This window comes from Siphateles boraxobius, unplaced genomic scaffold (assembly GCF_051911475.1).
Source record: "Siphateles boraxobius isolate OS27281-9 unplaced genomic scaffold, OSU_SipBor_1 130, whole genome shotgun sequence".
NCBI classification, from domain to species: Eukaryota; Metazoa; Chordata; class Actinopteri; order Cypriniformes; family Leuciscidae; genus Siphateles; species Siphateles boraxobius.
In genome coordinates, this window is record NW_027508734.1 from 8,308,596 (window position 1) to 8,327,786 (window position 19,191).

Below are 19,191 nucleotides of genomic sequence, written 5' to 3' on the forward strand. Positions count from 1 at the left end.
AGAGCCCATAAAAAAAAAAATCAAGACTTTGTTAAAGGGCATAACATGGCCTCTTTAAATCTACACCACAGAATGCTGCAGATTTCCCCCCCAAAATCAACACAGAAAACGTGAAAAAACGTTTGCATTTTCCATCAGGGCCTGGTGAAAATCCAACAATGAGCACTAAACTAACACACACACACACACATTGCTGACTCATCTATGCCCTTCTCTCGCTCTCTCGCTCCTCAGGATTAACCACTTTTTCATCTTTGCAGAAACATGCAACATAGACGATAGTCTGAATCTCTCTTTTTCCAGTCATAATAAAGTATAATAAAGTGCAGCAATAATGTCACTATATAATTAAAATATCTTAAATATTTCCATGCAGCCCTCTAAATTAAATGACATTATCAGATACAGCATATTCGGTGTCTCGTGAAGTGAGTGATCTGAGATCTCAGTTCAGCTCATTGCTGTACTCTTGGGCTTAGCATTTAACCCCTGGCTGTTCCAGAACGACAGTCGCTGCGATTGCCGCACGTTTCACACATGCAGCAGAAAGAAAGACACGTTTTTACTAAAAGTTTCATATAATCATAAAAATGCCAAATGTTCTTTTTGCCCTTCCAATGACAACAGGATGTTTAAGAACAGTATGTACACTAACGTTCAAAACTCTTTAGGGTCTGTAAGATAGAAATGAATACCTTTTTTTTCAGCAAGAAATCAATTAAATCGATCAAAAGTAGCATTAATAATGTTACAAAATAATTCTATTTCGAATGAATGCTGTGCTTTTGAACTTTCTATTCAACAAAGAATCTTAAAAAAAATCTATTAAGCAGCACAACTGTTTTCAACATGGATAATAATAATAAATATTTCTTGAGCAGCCAATCAGCATACTAGAATGATTTCTGAAGGATCATGTGACACTGAAGTCTGGAGTAATCATACTGAAAATTCAGCTTTGCATCACAGGAATAAATTCTACTTAAAAATTTATTCAAATAGAATAGTTATTTTGAATTACAATAATATTTCACAATATTACTGTTTATTTCTGCATTTTTAATCAAATAATAGAAGCCTTGGAGAGCATAAGAGACTTACAAATTTTAACAACACCAAAATTTAGTGTTGTTCACTATTTCTAACAATTGTAAATACTCAACTCACTCTTCTTTATGCAATAACAATTCGTTTGAATTTCATGCTAATACATTTACAACTCCTGTTAAAATCCATATTGTAGAACTTTATTCAACCGAGATTGCATTACTGTCGGTCACTGAAGACCTACGCATTGCGAAAGCTGATTTCAAATCACCAGCTTTCGTCCTCCTGAATCTCTGCTGCCCTTTGACACTGTGAATCATCAGATCTTTCTGTCCACCCTTCCATCGCTGGGCATCACAGGGATTACACTCAACACGTTTGAAACCTATCTCACACGTTTCAGGGTTGTCTGGAGAGGGGAGGTATCCAAAGCACATCAGCTGATCACTGGGGTACCTCAGGGTTCAGTTCTTGGACCCCTCTACATCACTGGGACCCCTCATACAGGCACATGGTTTCTACTACCATTGCTATGCTGATGATGACACAGTTCTACCTTTCATTTCATGTCTGGCGGACATCTCGGCATGGATGAAAGAACATCATCAGGAGTTCAACCTGGCAAAGACTGAGCTTCTCGTCTTCCCCGCCAATCCGACTCTACAGCATGATTTCGCCATCCAGCTAGAGTAATCCTCAAACACCCATCAATCGCATCATCACCCCATCAAGATCAGCCAGAAATCTTTGAGTAACCTTTGATGACCAGTTGACCTTCAAAGACCACATTGGAAAGACAGCTCGGTCATCCAGGTTTGTGCTGCACAGCATCAGGAAGATAAGGCCTTTTCTAACTGAGCATGCAACACAGCTTCTTATACAGGCACTGGTCATGTCTAGGCTTGATGACGGGCGGCAGTGGCTTGGTGGTTCATGTAGGTTGTCTACAAACCGGAAGGTTGGTGGTTCGATCCCCGGTTCCACCTGACCAAGTGTCGAGGTGTCCTTGAGCAAGTCACCTATGCCCAGCTGCTCCCGACGAGTCGGTGTATGAGTGAATGGGTGAATTTGAGGCAATATGTAAAGCGATGGCCATTGGGTCTGTGAATAAATGCAGTCCATTTACCATCTACTACAGGTTCAGCACCCTCCTAGTCTACATCCCTAACGCGATCGGTCAATGAGCGACGGCTCGTGGTACCATCACAGAGAGCCACAAAATCACTCTCCAGAACATTTTCGTTCACTGTTCCTTGCTGGTGGAACGATCTCCGTGCCTTCATCAGGAATGCAGAAACCCAGACAACATTCAAAAGATCTCATCTCTTCTATGAGCACTTAACCTCAGCATAAAAAAAATCTATGCTTTTACTTTCCTTTAATCCCTCCCTAGCTTATGCTACTCTAAGCAATGTTTGAAACTTTGAACTTGCCTCTTCACGATGAATCACTTGCAGCTATATTCCTCATTTGTAACTTGCTTTGGATAAAGAATCTGCAAAATGAATAAATGTTAACTAAAATATTTGTAAATAAAAAAATTCTGATTTCACACACTTTTAGTCTGTAGTAAACATAATTAGCTTAAAATGAAGAACAATACAAGTCTATGGTACTCTAATTCCTTATTTAGACAGCTAAGTAAATGTGTGTTTGTGTGTTCACAGTTAGGAAGAGTGTTGCTCTGGATATTAAGAGGACTCAAGAGTAAGCGGTACATTTATTGAGCAATGCTGACTGAGCCCTTTCAGAGCCCACACACACACACACACACACACACACACACACACACACACACACACACACACACACACACACACACACACACACACACACACACACACACACACACACACACTTCACTTATCCATCTAAAAAAAGGACATAGAGTACATAGACCTCTGTTGTTTTTATAAACCTGCATAAGCTATAAATACATTTGAATTACTAAAAATGAACTTTTTCATTTTTAGAATAATAAAGACTTGGTTTATTTATTAATCATTTCTCTAAACAAGGGAGGTTTTGTTACATTTAGCTCAATCTGTCCCTAAAGAATAGCTAAGTTAACAAACACACGCACATACTCTTGAAAGCCAGGCCAAAATACAGATCCAAAATGCTGCCTGATCAAATGACTAATTATTAATAGGAGTTTACTTCTCTAGTTTATTCCTTCCTTCCATCCTCCCCTCTCTCTCTTTCACTGTCATTCCCCCTTTCCCCTGCAAGTTTAAGGTTACACTCTGTAACTCTATTCTGCAGAGCTTCACACACACACACACACACACACACACACACACACACACACACACACACACACACACACACACACACACACACACACACACACACACACACACACACACACACACACACACGTTTGTTTCACTATATTAGTGAGGACTTGTAACAACAATCCTCACTGAAACATGTAAAACACTAATAAAAATGTTTTTTAACTAGTGAGGACCATTTGATGAACGGAAAGTTCATCTTTTGAATGTCTTTTCTTTTTTGTCAATTTAATGCATCCTTGCTGAATAAAATAATTTAATTATAAAAATAAAAAAGTACTGATCCCAAACCCAAAAAGACAGTATACATTTTAAAGAGTGGCTTAAAGAGCCCCATGGTGAAAATCAAGTTTTTAATGTTTTTTATTTGTTTTTAAAAAACATATATTTAAGACAAACCATGTGCAAATTCATCGGCTGAGTATTTTCTCCCTAAAACTGCAGTTTACCAAAAACAGTCTTAAAAACACAGCTTGAAATCGCCCGTTCCCTATACCGTCACAAACCTGTGACCAATCCCGTCAACGTGTGACTTTTCTACACTGACTTTCTATGGGTCAAAGCTTTTCTAAGGCTATGTTTACACGGAAACGATCTGAAGAGAAAACGCAAAAGTGGCGTTGCGTTATCACTTTTTATTCTGCGTTTAGACGAGCGTTATGGGGGGCAAATCCGCGTGCATATGGTGACGCAAAAGAGTGTGTGAATTCGATGTAGTATGCACTCCAGGCGGCTAGGGGGCAATGTGAAGCACTGCCACACAACAACACCAATATCTGGGAATATTTTGTACAACTGCTGAAAAGACTCTTGTACGTTTATTAGAGCTACTAGGGCAACTTGAAGGTCTGACATATGGAAATAATCCGACATGTTGGTTGTTATTTTCCTGTGCTGGCGCATGACTGTGACGTAAACGCGTACGCGACGAGAGCCACCGTGAGCAGATTTGCGTTTTTACCCTTTAGACGGGAATGCGACGGTGGAGCGTTTTTAAGATTTCCACTCTTTTTTGCGTTTTTAAGCCCCAAAAATGCCGTCGCCTTGTAAACGAAAGGCACATCCGATAAAATATTGTTACGTTTTCACCCGAAATCGTTCTCGTGTAAACAGGGCCCAAGGATGCTGATTTTCAAAAGACAGCTGTCTGACTCTGAGATGGCGAAGGGGAACATGGTTTGTGTAACATTAACAACACATTATTAGCTGTTTGATAACGTAGTCAAGCAAAAGGTTAATCATATTTATTACCGTTATGTGTATGAGAGCGATATATAAAACGCATTACCATTCTGATACATCGGCTTATAGACGAGACTGTATAATTCACTCTTCCTCTTCTTCTGAATAAGGTTCTGATTCAAACATTTATGGCTGAAATAAACGAATATTTCCACTTGCCACTTTGTGTGGCGTTTACTACAGTAAAGTTGAGCGAGTGGATCAGGTATTCAGAGTTGGTGCGAGTGAGTGGAGGCGGGGCTAATTTGCATATTCATGGGTCCACGTATAATAAATAAAGCAAGGCTGTAGATTTACATTCAAGCTATTTCAAGGCATGAAGAAATTGCTTTCACATAAATTTAATTTTGAAATTATTTTCACATGTAATTTTGATTGCCAAAGATGAGTATTAAGGGATACAATTATTGACTGCAGGGGGAATTTAAGTGTTCAAATACTATTTGGGGCCGCTGTATGCTGAAAGCAGAGCTAAAAAGAGCGAGAGAGACTGAGAAGTAATACAAGAAAAAGAATTTCCCGTCTTGTCAGGGTGGCTCATAAAGCATGTCACAGAAGCCCTGCAGTATTTAACCTGCCAACAAACATACACACACACACGGACAAGCACACAAAAACCACATAGACACACACACACTTGATGAATGACATAGACATCACTCACAGAAACAAAAAGAGAGACGCTGTCACATCGATCAGATTAAAAACACACTGGACAGAAACAGCCCAGGTAAGGCATGTATAATATAAGCTAATATGTAAAAAGAACATTTTGTTTTCATATACACCCATACACACACACACACACACACACACACACACACACACACACACACACACACACACACACACACACACACACACACACACACACACACAGCGAGTGCCGCCTCCTGGGTCACTGGGTTTAATCTCCACCTTTTCTCCTTTTGCAAGCGATGATGAGATGCTGCAAGTGTGTGCGTGTCTGTGTGTTTATTTGTGCGTATGAGAAAATCTAGCCTTCCTGTTCCCTTCTAAACAAAAAACAAAACTTGCACACAAAAACACAAACAAGACACGGAGAGTGATTATAGAGGGAGTTATAAAGATGGAGAGCACGCAGAAAGGAAGAAGGGATGAGCGATGCTGACGCAGATGTTGAGGTAAGCAGCTCTAGCTGATGTTTTTGAACATCTGTACGTCACTCCTCAAGCCCTACGATCACTGCATATTCAAACCAGAGAGAGAGAGGGGAAGAGAGCAAAGTGAGAAATAGAGAAAAAGAGGGAGAAGAACAGACAGAAATAGAGATAAAACGCTGAACGGGGGAGAACGAAGACAGCTGAAAGATTAAAAGAGCTGCAGAGAAATGAAGTGAGGGTTGAAAGAACATACAGAAAAAGATGTGAAGAAACAAGGCCAAGGAATATTTCAGCTCATATATATCATATCGCTATAAATATATATATATACACATACATACACGTGTTTTGGCTATGTGTTTTGTTGATCATTAGAACAGCCGCATCTGAGGCTGTAAGTGCATCCCATTACATTTTCATCAAATTACAGGTTATAAAGTTTCAGTTTTTTCGGTCATTTGGACAAAAGCTCATGTTATTTAAGTTGAAGCGCTTCGCACGGGCTATTTAAGTCAATTGGCTATGACTCAATGACAAATGCTATACTAAGACGCTCTTCTCCGCTCCTCAAATATAACATTAGTCTATATATACCCTATATCCCTATATAGAAAGAGTTTCTTGAGTAAAGCAAACGCTGTATTTATTCAAGCAGGCAGTTTCGTTACCCTTGTATTGCAAACAAGCAGAGACGCTCCAAACTGCGTGTGACACTTCATTCATGATAGACTTTTTACTGGCAGTTTGAGGATCCAATTGAGTTACAAGCTCTTTTTAACACTTTTCATTAGTGAAATATTTACAAAAGCCACAGACAGATGTAAAGGGTGACCATTAGTGATGGTTTATGATTTTTTTTTTTTTGTGGAGATTAGAGGTCGCGACAGAGACAATATATTTAAATGTACTTTATTCCTGTGATGGCTTACCTACATTTTCAGCAACCATTGCTCCGGTCTTTTTTGTCACAATGTAAATGTATTTACTCCTGCATTTGAATGGTAGTGAATGATATGTATATTTGCCACAGTTTCAGTCTGTTCCTCACACAAAGTTGTCATATAATTTCAGAATCATTTGATAAATCACTAATACTTCTGTTTTTTTCCCCCTTATTGTAGCATGACTGGTCACTTTGAACCGTCACTGTAGGGCAAGAGCTGCGTAAAAACATCTAGGTTTGTCCACCACAGAAAAATCAACATCTGTTCTGGCATGAGTAAAAGATGCCAGAATTCATTTTTGGGTGAACTATCTCTTCAAGTCTTTGACAGGCGGACACTCAGAACAGTTGCACACTGTGCGAGTTCAGAGAAAACAGCAGCGTCTGTGTGTGAGACTGTCACTTTCTGACTGGAGCGCTGGGAGAGACAGGTTGATTTAGTTAATTGAATGTGTGAGAGTGTTACATAATTCAGCCTGAGGCCCAGTCTGTTCTTTTATCAGCTCCCAACAAGCTTAAACCAGTCTCAGAGAGCCACGCTCGCAGAACATAAACTCTCACAGATCCACGGTGTACAGTTGTGAATATTGATCTACTCCCTGAATAAGCATGCATACGTTAGATTAATGATGCTTTGATTGGTATAATTCAAGGGTATAATAATATTTAATAATTCATTGCATTTCTAAAATGTAATCTAATATACAATATGAAATATTTTATAGAAAAATGTTAATCTATTTATATATTTTTTTACACAAGAGATAATAAAAAACATACAATTTGTATGATTAACTCTTATTGATAAAAACTATTTTCATTTAATTCCATTGCTTTTTATTAGCATCATTGTTAACACAGCATTTATCGATATAGATATCGAAACGAACTGAATCAAAATCGAATCGAGAAGTTTGTGTCAATATACCCAACCCTAAATACTTTGCATTTCTCTCTCTCTCTCTAGTTGCTTTACATTTGGAATATAGTATTGCCAAAGCATTTTAAGTATATTTCAATACAGAATAGAATTACACCAATAAAAGTAATTATAAAAAAAAACCAAAGAGGAACAGTAGATAATAAAAAAACAAAACAAAGAATAAAAAGAGAATATCTCTATCGTAATATTAATTATAAACAATTACATACAATAAAGAATATGTAAAATATAGCAACCAAATACAATTAATTAACCATTTCCTATGGTTTGTATGGTACATATTTTGCAGCTAGTTTGGCTGCCATGTCATTTTCATCCTCCATCTCACACACACACACACACACGCACGCACGCACGCACGCACACACACACGCACGCACTAAACTCCTAGCTGAGGGAAAAATGATTAATTAGCAGACTTTAATCAGTTTTGTTTCCCCTAGGACCGGTAGCTCTTTACACACAAGCTTACTTAGCAGTGCAGTCAGATGCCAAGAAAAAGTATATAGTGTGTTTTAGAATGTGTGCTCATGAGTTTGGTGTTTATGTGTGTGTGTTTGTGCAGAGAAGGCCAGATCCCATCTCTAGAGGGTAAGCACACATTTGAGGAGGAGGGCAGTCATAGACAAAGACAGAATTGAGCAACTGAACTGAATTAGAAACATTAAGCAATATCAAGCATTGCAAAAGAACAGAAAAACTGCTAAAGCAGAAGAGAGCTACTTATGTGATGTACTGCACATGGAGTACTAATTTTCATAACAAAAATGTTCAAGTGCACTGCTTAAAAAAAACAGCCTATGGTTTGCCGGTTTTAGTTGGTTTATGCTGGTCTCCCGGCTCGTTGACAAGTGCTCAAAACCCCTATTAGAACAGACCGGTTTGTGAGACTAGCTAAGCTTTCTGGGCTTGTTAATGCTGTTTTTTTTCTTGTTTTTTTTTTTCATAAAGGTAAATGCATTGACTTAAAGGCTTTCTCACGGTGAGGTCAGATGGGGACTGGCTTGTAGTTTTTTCTATTTATATTACAACTTCACTTATTAATTACTTATTGTCAGTCAAATCATGACTTTTTGAAGACAATGCAAAAATCATAGAATCTTGTAAGCACTCATTTCATACATTGCATTTTATGTTAATGTTTAAAAAAAGTTTATGAAAAGCCACCATGCACTGCTCAGATGAGGGGAAAAAAATGAAGGTTGACAAATATAATATATATATAAAATGTTTAATTATTACATATCCAGGAAAAAAAAGGTAATAGTGTATAATAGTGTATAATATATAGGATACAATTGATAAAAGAGGGGATGGAAAAACTGTGTTTAAAGAAATACAATTGAATGAATCTAACTGAGTAGGTGTGTATAATCGAGTCAGCGCTCTTTTATAGACCTATAAACCCACACCCAGACACACAAGCACAAATAATCTAAGTCCGGAAGTCTAAACTTTAAGCCATTTAACAAGATTAAGAAAATAAACAGAGGAGAGACAGGCAGCACATGTCAGAAAGGGGATTTGAGTTCAACATCAGTTTGCTGTTGAAATCCCATCGCATGCTGAATCAGTTTGTTGCTGCAAAGACAATTTCAACTGAAGAACAAAATCTTTGAAGCAAAAACAGGCCCATTACGCATATAACAGGCCCATATAACAGGCCAAACGTTTGGGGTCAACAAGAATTTTCATTCAGCAATTATGTTTATCAGAAGTGACAGCAAACAGATTTATGTTTCTATACAATTTCTATACAATAAAGAATCCTGTGAAATAAAGTATCATGGTTTCCACAAAAATATTAAGCAGCACAACTGTTTTCCACATTGATAGCAGTACGAAATATTTATCGAGCACCAAATCATATAAGAATTATTTCTGGAGGGTCATGTGACAGTGAAGTAGGGATGTGCAATTCGATAATGATATTTATGACGATATATATAAAAAAATTATATAAGAAACACACCTGATCGTAACCCCGAAAACAGCTTGATTATACCAGTCTTCCTTCAGAAAGATTAGTCAACTTTACTTGTCGTCCGTCATGTGACACACCCAGCTAGTCAATTTTAAAAATATGTGGCCCTAATGCAAAAACACTTATGTCTACAAATGCAGCATGTAAGAGATTCAATCTCCATTTTCTTCACTCAGGGTGTGTGAAACTTGGCAAAAGTGCTTAGTGAACAATGCCATGACCTGAGGAGAGACGTAACTAAGAATAGAAGAACAGCACTGGTCACACACGCTGACATGCCCTGGAATAGGTAATGGAAGTGGGTCTTTCCATCACCTTAAACCTGTGAAACGAGATCTTAAGAAGACTATGCTTACTTCAGTTTCAGCATGCTTGCTTTTTCTACACTACACACCCATAGGTTTTAAAGAAACGCAGTCATTGACCCTCCAACGCACTCCTGTACCCATAACACCAAGCCAAAGCAGAAAAAAAAAAAAAAAACGCCATGATAGAGCCATGTGCCTTTATTCCTCCTTTTCTTTTCTTATCTGGCCATCGTCCTGTCTTCACGGTCTCAGCTGACACCCTCACTCTCAACGGAATGAGCCCTGTCAGGTCTGAGATAAAGAGATTATTCAGACACACACACACACACACACACACACACACACACACACACACACACACACACACACACACACACACACACACACACACACACACACACACACACACACACACACACACACACACGCACGCTCTTAATGGACATGTACTGTAGATCTTTCAGATTATGATGATCGGTCGATTTGAAAAAGTCAGCTGATTTAAAAACAATGCTCAAGACAAACGCTCTCACTATATCTTGCGATAACATTTGTCGATCTTGTACAGTTGCTTGTGATTTTATGTCTTATTTTATGTCTTAACATTCGTTTGTTGTGAATTCGTTGTGTATTTCAAAGGGAAATTTGCCAGTAGAAATGGACTAAAATCACTGTATGCCACAGTTTCCCAATAGATATTTGTTCATTTGTAGCAGTCATGAATTTACACAAAAATTTTAACTCCTACTCTGATTTAAATATCAATTCCTTGGAGTACAATGATCAAAGTTGATGAACTCACACCTTGATTGGTCTCGTGTATTACTGATAGATGCCCTTAAATTCATGGCACTTTATTTTTTTATGTTGGTATTTTTAAAAATGTGTATTTTATGAGAACATTTTTGAATAAATGATTAACGGGAGAAGTTACGGTTATTATTTTTTGGTAGGTTTAGTAAAGGATTAATCGACTGATCAGAAAATAATTGGACTAATCTTAAAAATAATCAATAGATTAATCAACGAATCGTAAAAATAATCGACAGATTAATCGATCATCAAAATAATAGTTAACTACAGCCCTATATAAATGTAATTTAATTTCATTCTGACTCATAATTTTTTTATGGTGAAACCAGTTAAAATATAGGCAAAAATAAATCTACACTACTGACCTGATGAGGTCAGCAGAAACAATCCCTGAAATTAATAATAAAAAAAGAGCTTGTATGGATGGATGGATGATAGAAAAGAGGAAAATGGGAGAGATGAGGCAAAGAAAAGCTCCAGAGACAAGAATAGACATGATTCTCAGTAAGAAGCAATAAACCGGCAGTGAAGACCTGAGGAAGAACTCTCTCTCTGAGGAAGAGGAAGAATAACCGAGTCATGGTCGTATGCTTCACTATGGCAACCGTTCGCATCTCTGCTTCTTTGACGCAATAAGACGGCAGATGAAACTTATCAACACTCTCAGTCTTGTTCTTTTCTTCTCGTCCCCCATTGAAACACGGGCTCCTAACTGTGTGTGTCGTGAGTCATTGTTTGGCCTTGGTATACGTTGTGCAATAGAACTATTGAAATAAAACTGAACGAGTATCACATGGGTAAACCGCTCATTGCTCATTTACTTTAATGTGAATTTGCTTCGTCAACGCAAGCAAGAACATGGGCCTGTTGCACAAAATGAAAGCGTGTTCTTGCATTACTGAGGAAGCAAACCTCAGAGCTCTAGAGGGCGATAGAATTACTTGTGCTATTAAATCGGATGTGTTATTGATAGTTTAACTACTGTTTTGGACACTTGTGATCCATAAATATCACCTGCTGCAGTATTTCAACCACCTAAAACAGCAGGACATTCTGAAACGCTTAACGTGAATACAGTGATATTAAAAGACCAAATTCAGTATACATCTTATTGATGATCCATACTTTAATACAGACGAGTTATGCATAGGACACGAAAGCAACACGCTAAATGGTAAGCATTTTCTTTATAATGGTTTTCTATGGAAAAACACTTCATGATAAACTGCATGTTCATACTTATTGCCAACTCCTTCATGAGTACTGTAAATTCAGACTTACATTCTTGTCACGTACTGTTTTTCACTATATAGTGAGGAAGTATGCGATTTTGGACGCAGCCTAGGAATTCTGACTATTGCTTCGCCATTAGTTCTTGGCCTGAATGAGAAAATAGACCATAAGGATGACAACAGTGTCCCTTGTGAAAAAAGCTGAGACACATTTTGCAACAACGCATGAAATAAAGCTTGGATGGCTATAAGCGTTTGCAATACTTGCATACAACATACTTGCATACAGCCTAAGTCTTGCTCTTTCTCCCTTGCTCTGTCTAGAAAAGGGATTGAATGATCTATTCATCCTTGACGCTCTGAAATCCTCCCATTTCCTCTCTCTCCGTGCAGTCAATGGGAGATTAAGCGTCAAAAGCCAGTAGCCCTGGACTGAACTGAAGCCACTCTCACACACACTCACCCTGCGATAAACCCACAGCTGGGCACTTGTATAATACGTTTACAGCTGGGCACGCACCCAGAAACACACTCTGCACAAACTGTGTAAATTGTACCCTGTTCGTTTTATTCTGACACACACCCTGATGCTATAAAAGTGCAACTCTACAATCACTTCTGCTGAGTTAAGCAGGCCCACCACCGAATATATGAGTGGGAGGGTTTGGGAGGGGCGGTAGCACATCACCTCTAAGGATTGTGGGTATAGCTGCAGGTGCAGTGGGGTCAGTATTACCAGTCATATTATTGGGTGATACGAGGGTCTGTGGCTCGAGAAAGTGTAACGGCTAACTTGGATCACGTGTGCCTTGATAACCAATCACATTACAGCCTTGATGTCATTGAATTTTGTTGGGAGTTGTGCGACAGTCAACTGTTTGTGGATACCAATCAATCCAAAATGAATGTTTAAAGGGACAGTTCACCCAAAAATGAAAATTATGTCATATTTTACTCACCCACAAGTTGTTCCACACCTGTATGAATTTCTTTCATCAGTTGAACACAAAAGAAGATTTATTTAAAGAATGTCAGTAATGGCTACTGTTAAATTTCTGGTTACCAACATAATTTAAAATGTCTTTTTTATTTTATTTTTTGCAGAAGAAAGATACTTTTGAATTAAAATTTTTGGGGGAACTATCCCTTTAAGAGCAAACATGTTGAAGATTAGCCTATGGGCTGTCGATTTATTAAATGATAAGCCGTTTTCCCTCAAAAGCACTTTATTTAGTAGTGTAGTGAAGCCTCTCCTTCATTGACATCCATTAGAAACGGCCTCTTGTCTCCTTCTCTGTGTACCGCAGCGTTAGCAGGCATTACGCTTTTTATGCTAACCTTGCAGGCTTGCCTTCAAGTGGCTTTGATATTACTGACAGATGTAGAGACTTTGACTTAATCACTGTCTACACACGTAATACATAGACAAACATTACATAACCACATCACTGGAATTAATACATATTTGTATTTATTAAACATTAAAACATGTCTTCTTTTATGTATATAAGAAGACATATGGGTGCAAAAGAGGGTTAACGTTAAACGTGGCTCATGTGCTTGCAGTAAATGATCCGGGATATTATACACACATCTGTGTGATGGTCTATAGACTGATGAAGGATAGGGTTGTAGGTTTTGTAAGGCACATCAACAGATCTTAAATCTGAAACCTTCGTCGTCAGAGCGTTCAGTCTCTAATCACTAAAACCCAAATAACAGCTCCCTTCATAGAACTGGACCAGCAGCCACCAGATACCAGCGCGCACACAAACACACACACACACACACACACACACACAAACACACAGTTATTACCTGGACTGTAAGGAGATTTGAAGCTTTAGTCTTTTGAATTAGGATCACTGAGCCCTTTCACTTCACTCACGTGCACAAACATCTCATTCAGTATTTGAATCTTAAAGGTGAAGTCTGTCACTTTTTGCACCACCAACACCAACAAACGAAATTGGAAACACGCTACCGTTCAAAAGTTTGTGGTCGGTAAGATTAAAAAATGTTTCTGAAAGAGGTCTCTAATGTTCACCAAGGCTGCATTTACTTAATCAAAATACAACAAAAATACAATAATATTGTGAAATATTTTAACAATTTAAAATAAACATTTTCTATAAAATATCATAGTAGTATGTACTTAAAAATAAAAATAAAATGTAAAATGTAAAAAAACGTGTTGGCAAAGCTGAATGTTCAGCGGCCATTACTCCCGTCTTCAGTGTCACATGATTCTTCAGAAATCATTTTAATAATTTTCATTTTAATAATTTCTTGCTAAAGAAACATTTTCTATTATTATCAATTATCATTGATTATTTGGTTAATAGGAAGCATTAATTTCAAATAGAAATCTAACAATTGTCTTAACTGTTCACTTTTGATCAATTTAATGCATCCTTACTAAATAAAAGTACACGTTTCTTAAAAAGAAAAAGATCAGTGAGGCTGTCAGTCCCTATTCTGTCTACTGTCTCCTTTTGTGTTTCACAGAAGAAAAGTCACACAGGATTGGAAGTGGAACAACATGAGGGTGAGTAAATGATGTCAGAACTTTTTTTGGGGGGAAAGCAGTCCTTTTAAGAATGTTTGCACACAAAATAAAATTAACCGCATTTATTTCCAAGATGATAACTGGATTCTTACTTGTTGAAATAAACAATGGATTTAGAATAATGTGTTGTGCGTAGCCAATGTTTTGATAACACCACACAGTCTTTAGGTAAGTCTACCTACAAGTGACTTATTTATGGTCATCTCTGCACACAAAACTGGGAGAGGAGGAAATATTTCAACAATTTGAAAAAAAAAAATTTTACCTTAAAAAAACGCCAGTAATGTCCGGATAAATGTCAGGTTACCAACATTATTTAAAATGTCTTCTTTCTTTTTTTTTTTCTGTAAGCTGTTACCTGAGCAATTCTACTGCCCATGTCAACACTGAAATTCCCATTCGCTTTGCTATTCAAAGTATTCAAAAGTTACACCTAACCCATATTTTCTCAGGGTAACCATGATGATATCTGAACAGCCCTGAGGAAAAGAGCAGCTATAGAGCCCAGGTGTGCGCTTCTCTACAGAAACACACAGCTTTGTTCGTCTTCCTCAGCTAAATCTGTTTTACAAGGACATCCAATATTACCTTCCCAAGCCCGTCCTACTTTCTGCCCTCCTGGACCAGTGCTACTTAACCACTATAGCTACAAAATTTAGTGCGTTTTAGCTCAAATTAATGAGACTAACCAAAGGACATCTCAGTCACTTCGATTAAATCACAGCCGTACAGTATATGTAATAAAATAAAATAAAAAATCAAATGTTCCGATAAGCAACTTTTACGTCAAAGCAGTCCAGGCACATTTACAGCTGTCTGAGCAATTTATAATCCTGTTGGGATTATTCAGTAGGAACTCTGTGTTCCAGAAGATCTGCTGGCGCATTGGCTTGTCCACTCTCCAGCTCCACAGGGTTTGTTGGGACATGGGATCCTACGGGACCGTACGTTACTCCGCCCCGTCGACGAGCATAAATAACCACAGATTACTTACTGTCAACTTTAATCCATCTCTGTCTCTCGCTATATCTTTCTTTCCATCTCTCTTTCTCTCGTGTATACTCCCACTTTCCATCTCTCGCTTTCGCTTGCTGGCTGACCACTATCAAACCAGCTACAACCAGATTTGGGTCCTTCAGGACTACTGGGCTACCGGAGGATAACTCAGTTTTATGACAGCTATCAGTAATGAACCAATAATTATAGAAGATATTATTAGTTATATGTAGGTACACAGTTCATGTGTAAGGGATGCTATAAATAAACCTGGAAATTTGACATTGATACCCATGCTGGTAAGACTTGATTGAATCAGTTGTGAATTCTTAAGACTCAAAGTAAAACATTGCTGTGTTTTCTTAGAAGTAATTGGATTTATTGGATTTATATGGATTTAGTGGATTTTGACATTTAGTTGGACTATCGACAGGTTTCCAATGCAGACCTTGGAGGGAAAAACAAAGACAGATTCCTGGATGAGTGTCTGGTGAATAGTATTAAAGTCCCCCTGTAGTCAATAATTTGATCCCTTAAAACTCATCTTTGATCACCAAAATTACATATTTTAATGTTTATTTCCTTGAAAAATAATTGTCATGCCTTAAAATAGCTCGAATGTAACTCTACACCCTTGCCTCATTGAGTACGCGGTTCTATGAATATGTAAATTAGCCCCGCCTCCACTCACTCACACCAGCTCACTACATACCACTCGTTGACGATCATACGATGACGTGATTGGTTACAAGGTAGTTGGTGACGTCAGAAACACCAGCGATTTCAAACCGCGTTTTTGAGACTGTCTGGTTCACTTCCCTTTTAAGGTGAAAATACTCAGCAAAGGTGAATTTGCACATGGTTTGTCTTAAAGCATATTAAAAACACCACATAGACATATAAACAACATTAAAAACTTTATTTTCACCACAGGGTGATTTTAAGACTCAGTGTTTTTGAAAGTGGGATCACAGATTTTATATTTAACATATTTAATTGTATTTTATATTCAAGTTATATATATATATATATATATATATATATATATATACACACACACACACACACACACTCTGTATATATATATTTTTGTGTTCATCAACATTATACCACAATTGCTGTACTAAACCCAGAATATCCCTTTAAAAATGTTGCTCTGTTAGCCATGTGTGGTTGGGTGTGCATGTACTGCAAAGCATAAATTAAGTCCCAGAGTAACATTTACAAGTATGCATAGGTTTAAGGGTACACAAGCTCACAAGGAACGACATTCTCTGAATAAATGGATGGTGTCCCAAAGTGTGCATATGTGTGCAGACTGTGGCGGAAATCTAAACTATGATCCAGTTAAGCAAAAACCCCAGGAGTAGTACAAAAAACCCCATTTTTATTACCCAGTTAAGCAACCATATCAGTGTAAGGGACCGTACACAACTGCTAAAGTGTCTATGGCTGTACTAGGTAAATCGTTTTTTCGTGTGGGATTAGGAGATTTGAAAATGATCTCAACTTCAATTTACCCATAACTCTCCATTTAGGTAAATGTTATCTTGTGGTTATGATTTGGATGAATGATCTCTCTCACTCTCTCTCTTTAACACACTGACACAGTAGAAGAATTCACCTCCCTCTGTGCCAGTAGCTGCACTTGTCTAATCCAGTGCTCTTAACAGCACAGTCAGATACACGTGGCACTACCACACATCAAGAACGCAGTCCTGCCAGAGCTTCAAACAGTCTTAGCGTGTGTATGTATGGGTGTGAAGGTGTGTGTCTAAGAGACTTTGAGAAGCATATATTAAGAGGCTGTCGTGCCAATAGGAGGATACTTTCCCTTTCATGCATTAAAAAAAGCCTCATTATATAAAAGTAAGAGACATTTATTTCTCAGGCTTTCTGATGCCATTCCTTTCACCCTCAACTTTCTCTCTCACCACTTTCCTTCCATTTTCTTCCAGTATCGCAACCTCTAATTCTTCTCATTCTCTATTTTCTTTCCCTCGACTGCGTGTGGGAGTTTGGATGTGGCCAGTGAGACCGAATCTGGAGTTCAGCCAAGGAAACTGCTTTCATCGTTGTTCCCTCAAAAGCACTGAAAAATGAACCCTGAAATGTTCATACGATTTCCTCAACTCCCACAACTTGAAAACCCAATCTGACTCTCATTCTCTCACTTTCTTTCCCATCATTTCTCCATCTGCCATTCACACACTGTCTGTCGGTCTTGCGTATTCTCTCTCTTACTCCCATTGTGCCATCTCTTTCTCACCCTTGTACCATATCTCCCTCCTCCTCTCATTCGATTTAATCCTTTCTTAAATTAAGAAGGTGAGGGGGGGGGGGGGGATTTCCCATTCCACATTCTCTCCCAAAAATCTATTTTTGTCTGTGCTCTCTTACTCTACTCGGACTGAAACATTTTATTGAAAAAAGAAGAGAGAAAAAACGGAGCAAGGGAGCGATGAGTTCAAGCCTACTGAAGCTGAAACACACACGCAAGGGCAAAGACACACACACACACACACACACACACACACACACACACACACACACACACACACACACACACACACACACACACACACACACACACACACACACACACACACACACACACACACACACACACACACACACATAAAGAGCAGCCAGGGAGAAAAGCCACAAACAAAAGGATCATTTATTACATGCAGAAAAGGGGGGCTTGCGGTTGTGACCACGTTGGAACAGCACAATGTTGGCCCCTTCTCAACATTCACAGCCAGCACACCACATTCCCCCCAGTACCCATGCCATGCCGTCCACTAACTGCACAAGACTCACTTCACCCACTCGCTGCTGCAAAAAAGAGCCAGCATTATTCACTCTTCTTTCTCTAGTGTTTAATCCATCACTGAACGGCAAACCTGAATCTAGCCACAAACCCATATGTGCATTTAAAACACGCAGAGAGAACTCAAAGAGACGGTTACTTAAACCGAATGAAAAGACTGTATTTAGCCATTTACCCTGTTATTGTAACCCTTCTATAAACTAACTATCGAGGACACTTTTATGTTTTAGCTCAAAGATAAACACTGGAAAATTCTAAAATACATTTAAAATAGTAAATCAAATTTAGGATGCAAGGGACTGACAGAGGCGGCAGACAAAACCAATGGTTATGAGATTTGTGAAAGGCAACTTTCCATTGCTCTCTGATCAGTATTGTAATGCCTGGTAGACAGGTGGCTCCTGTATATAGAGGCACCAGGTGGATATGAATAAAGAACAAAAGTGAACCATGGCCTCATAAAGTTTTGTTATGGAACAGGCTGTTCTCTGTTTTCAGTGCATCATCACAACCTGTTATTGAATAAAGCGGAACTAAAGATGAGATAAATACAGCAACAGATTGAAAAGATATCAGACACGATTCCGTCATCAGGTGTTGTAATTAGGTGCTAATATATTACAGCGTATAAGTTTATACTCCTTGCAGAATTTGCTAAATGTTTTTCATTCATTAAAAATAATACAAATTGCATTTTATTTATTAATGCCCTCGGTGTCCTCTCATTTCACATAATTGATATTTATATTCAAAGACAAAAATAATAGATTTTTCATAAATTATCCTTTTAAATAATACATTTTATGCATTTGGAAGGTGCTTTTATTCACAGCAACTTACACTGCATCCAAGGTATGCAT

General features: G+C 38.1%; 1 protein-coding gene across 1 annotated transcript in view; it reads right to left on the bottom strand.

Annotated features, from left to right (window-relative positions):
* The window catches only part of LOC143736915 (insulin receptor substrate 1-B), a 51,501-nt gene that overhangs the window by 8,175 nt on the left and 24,135 nt on the right, over positions 1 to 19,191 (bottom strand). The window lies entirely within an intron of this gene.